Source organism: Oxyura jamaicensis, chromosome 4, assembly GCF_011077185.1.
Source record: "Oxyura jamaicensis isolate SHBP4307 breed ruddy duck chromosome 4, BPBGC_Ojam_1.0, whole genome shotgun sequence".
NCBI classification, from domain to species: domain Eukaryota; kingdom Metazoa; phylum Chordata; class Aves; order Anseriformes; family Anatidae; genus Oxyura; species Oxyura jamaicensis.
This window is the reverse complement of record NC_048896.1, coordinates 36,603,578-36,608,165: the sequence shown is the minus strand read 5'-3', so window position 1 is coordinate 36,608,165 and position 4,588 is coordinate 36,603,578.

Here is a 4,588-nt window from a genome sequence, read left to right as displayed (position 1 = left end):
GTCACCTCTAAATATTGAGTTAGGTATTTTATCAAAGTGTAACGACACCAGGAGCTAACTCTGTGTTTCAAAGCATAGCCTCTCTTCCCCTTCTAAAATGGAAATGCTCATTATCTGCTTCACAGGCAGCAGGGAGGGGGTTATGCCACTCTTCAGTGCTTTTGTGACAGCTTCTAAGTGTTCAAAATGAAGTATTGCTGTTGTGGATCAGATGTGTATGTAGCAACTAATGCTGTTCATACACTGGATTATCTGGCTGAGGGTGTGTCTAATTTGGGAGTGTTAATTTCAGTGGGGATGAGATTGAGATGAGGAGGAAATTAAACAAAAGAAGAATAGTAACAGCTTCAGTAATAAATAAAATTCAGATCAGTCTGCTTCACTTCATTAGAAAACTATAATATACCTGCTATCACTCTTGCAAAGTTGATGACTGTCAGTGTTTGAAAGCACGTAGTTAATTTTTCAGGGGGAACTCAGTCTCTTTTTGTACTGTGGTGCTCTGTGAAGCCCCCTGCGATTTTAAGATCCACCAATATAAATAATTATTTTTGGCCCTGACGTTGAAGTTCACTTAAATGCAGTCTGGAGTAAGTCAATCTGGCTGGCAGCATGGGTTGTCTTCTTTGTGTGATGTTTGCTTCCCTGAAGGGCACCAAAACCAAAAGATGCTCCAGCATCACCAAATGGGATCTTAGCTGGGTAAGAAAATGCTAACTCCCAAAACTTGCAGTTCAAGCAGTAAGGTGGAAGGCAAAAGACTGCCAAGCTGAATGAACTAACTCACTTGTAACAAGATACTGAAGGCACTATCATGCCAGCTTCTGACAGTAGCTGTCTTTTGCTGGCTTATATAAGATTTAGTTACAGAAAAAAATCTACACACTGGCTCATATTTCCATCTTTTGCATATGCATTTATAAGATGGAAATCCAAAGATAAGAGACACCCATAAATGATTCATGAAAATACTAGATATTTAAATGAGCCATGGAAAATACTTAGGGAACTCAGTTTCCTATCTTCAGTGCAGTCTTCAGAATTAGCAAAAATTATGGCAGTGTCTGGGGAATGCTACTGGAGACGCTTTCACTTCATAGATGAGCACACTTTTGGACTGCTGGAGGAGAATAAACAAACCCTCAACATGCTTATGTCTTATGTAGGAACTGAAAGTGTAGGGAAGAGTCAGTCTTTTACAACGCACTGACTGCTTTTGTGGGATTCAATTTCTAATCTGCTCCTGAAGTGCTGCACCTGATATTTCTTTCTGCTTATGCTGAACAGAAAACTTTGACTGTGTGGGCTGCAGAGCTGTGTACAGACGACAATTCTCCAATACTCTTTGCAGGGGGTAAAGTATCAGTGTACCTAGTGTGCAAGTGTACACTCTCTGGCCGTGAGGTTCCCAGAAGAGTTAAGGTAGTGCTAAAGCTTTTAAAGGAAATATGTATTTGTGATATGATTCAGAATCCTTGTCTTCAGCCTGAAATGGTTTGGGGGGAGAAAAAAGTGCAATGCACTCACCTGCATAAAGTGCTATACATGCTGATCAACCTCATTCTAGCTAGCTTTAATCTAGCCAAAATCTAGTCTAGTCTACTTTGCAAATGATGCTTGGAGGTGAGAATGAATGATGAGATTTCCAGCACTTAAAACAGCGTTACAGAAATTGTAGGAACCCAGTTGCGCCCTGTGCTTTATGTTCATGGGCATCAACGGTAAGGAGAGCTACGAAAGCTTCATGTCTCACAGAACTGGCTGCTGAAACACTCAAATGGCAACCGCAGCACATGTGAAATGTACCAATGTGGGTGTCTGTGGCAAGTGCTGGGCTTTGGGAGGGTGTGATGCTACAGCGGGCCTGCTGCCTCAGTTCTTCACACTGACATTATTTCAGCTGCTTAAGATCCTGTAGGATGGTACCCCTGAATGCTGCATACATTGGGCTTTATTTAAAGCCTACAGAAAAAGGTGCTCCAAGACCAAGCAATCAGAAGCCCCTCTAAATGCATCCTCTCCCTCCTTACCTAAAAGCATGCTGTTCACCGATAGCTATACCACATTCCTCCTTGGCAACCTTGCGTTAGACAAACACCGTCCTTACTGCAGGGGCTGGCAGGGGAAGCAGAAGGAGCTTGTCCTGGAGCAGCTTAAAAGTATGTGGCCCCATGGCCTCAGCTGCGGGGATTCCCCGGGGCAGCGATCCTGCCTGGCTGGCTCGGGGGGCAGTGGCCATCTCCACTGAAACCCCTTGAGATGAAAGGGCTGGGGCAGCCCCTGGCGCTTTGGGCCACGCGGCTGTCAGCATCTGGTTTATGTCATTGCTGAGCGTAGCTGGGGCACAGCCCCACATGATGTGTGTCTTGTGGCTGCTGTGTGTCGCCTGATTCTAACCCCTAGGGTCAGCAGTAGCTCTTTCTGTGTAGGCACAAGTTAACCAAAATATTTTTTTTCCAGGAATGAGACACTTTTAGAGGCAAGAGAAAGAAAGAAGTAATGGTAGGGAGGAAAAATGTGGAAGAATCACAAGGGAGATAGGACTAAGCCAGTTACCAACCTGAGAGTTCACCTAATCTAGGTTCAGCTAGAAGCCATTTTGTTTCTTCATGGGCTTGCTGAGATTTTCCTAAGATTGGTAAGATACAAGTGAAGGCATTTCAGACCTTGTTACTAGCCTGGCAACAAGGCAAATCTTAGCTATTTTTTCTTCCACTGGAAAAACAGAGATTCTTTTATAATCTCACACAGGATAGTATAAGGAAGCCTTTGCTTGCCCCGAGTTACTGTGTGGTTAACAGTAAGCTGCAGAACGGAATTGCCAGCTCTTACTGATGCTGCAGTCTCTGTGCTTCTGACTGCTACAATTTGAAGGCTGGCATACTGCCGCTGCTATGGTCAGCGTTAGCAGAATGAATGGCCTTCATGTGGCCTTCATGTGCCTGATCTTGTGCTTTCACACTGCATTGACTGTTGGAATTAGCAGCAGGGAAGGAAATATTAAAGGTTCATAGACGAGGGAAGTGCAACTGGCTGCTGGTAATAGTCTGGCAGTGACCATGATTTAAAAGTCAAATAAGCATGTAGCCTCTGAATGAGCAGAAGCACTCCTGAAGCGTAGCTGTTTATCTGAAAAAATATTCAAATGACATTATGGAGTGTCTCATTGAATGTCAGGATGATTTCCAGAACTAGTTTCCTTGCTCTGAAAACAGAAAGGGGAGAGAAACAACACTGCCAAATCTGAAAGTGCAATCTGGAGCCTGAATGAATTTTTATTTCTTATGCATAGTGGGTGGCCAAAGTTAGAGCCTTGCTTGCATCAATTTGTTCACAGCGTTGTCAGTAATATTCTTGGTGATATCCTGCTCTTGTACGTGGTAATTTTTTGACCAGGTGTGAGTTGTTTGCCTGGGTTGGCACACAAGCGTAGGGGAAACAGATCATCTTTCTTTGCGTTGGCTCTTCACAACTTGTGGCAGTAAAAACACAAGGGTTAGAAAGTTTTGGAGACCTTAAGAAGCAGTGCCATGCTCTTCCATCACCCAATAACCCATTTTGAACAACTGCAAATGAAAATACACGGATTTGTCAGACTCGGTACTGTATCACATCCAGCAAACGTAGCCAAGGAAGGCTGGAGAGAACCTCAGGGTTGTACATGCGTGCATGTTTGCTCTGCTCAGCTTTCTCCCATACAGGCTGTGCTGTTGCCTGTGGGGGGCAATAACAGACAAGTGTTCTCCCTGCTGACCCGGCAGACAATCACCAGTACAGCTAACGTAACAGCAGGAAAAAGCAGGGGTTCCTAACGGGGTAATGTCATAGTGGCATTTTGCTTTGATCAGAAAGGTAGTAGACATCCCCCGGCCCTCAGAGCTCTGAGTGCCAAAAGCTGTTAGACACCAGTGGATGCTCTGTGCCATCTGGGACATGGACTGTAGGAAAGGGGACACTGGGCTGGTGTAAGCTGCTACCGTGGTGTTGCTGAGGTCCTGGGGCGGGTGCAGCTTACTGTGTTTGATGATCTGCCTGCGTTCATTATGGTGGCGGGATGTCTAGGATTTCATTCTCTACGGTACTTTGACCATACCCGTCTCCTTTTCCCCTTAAGAGTCAGTCAAAACAAAGCCCATTTTAAAAGAAGTGAATGTAGAAAATGTGAAACGTAAGGATCTTTTACAAAGCGTCTTTTACAGTGCTGGGGACATAAAACAGGGCAGTGGAAGATAAGCCATTATGTATGTTGTGGAAGTCTAAGAATAAAGATTATAGGCAAACAGTCTACCTTTCTTTACAAGGCCTTGATTTACATCCCTGAAATCTCAAATTTAGCCATTACAATGAAGTCCTGTTGCACACAGAGCTGACTTTTTATCACCACTTAAAATCTAATTAATCCGTATTGAAGCACAAAGATTTCCGTTGTGTTTTAGGGTGAGGGGTCATAGAGCCTTCTTTGTTCATCCTCAGGCCTGTAATCATCAGGCATTGGGATATAATTTTACCAAGCAAATTGGAAGGTAACAGATCAAATCCTTATCAGAAAGCCTAACTCATGGTTTAGCGAAGTCCTTCGTCCTTTATG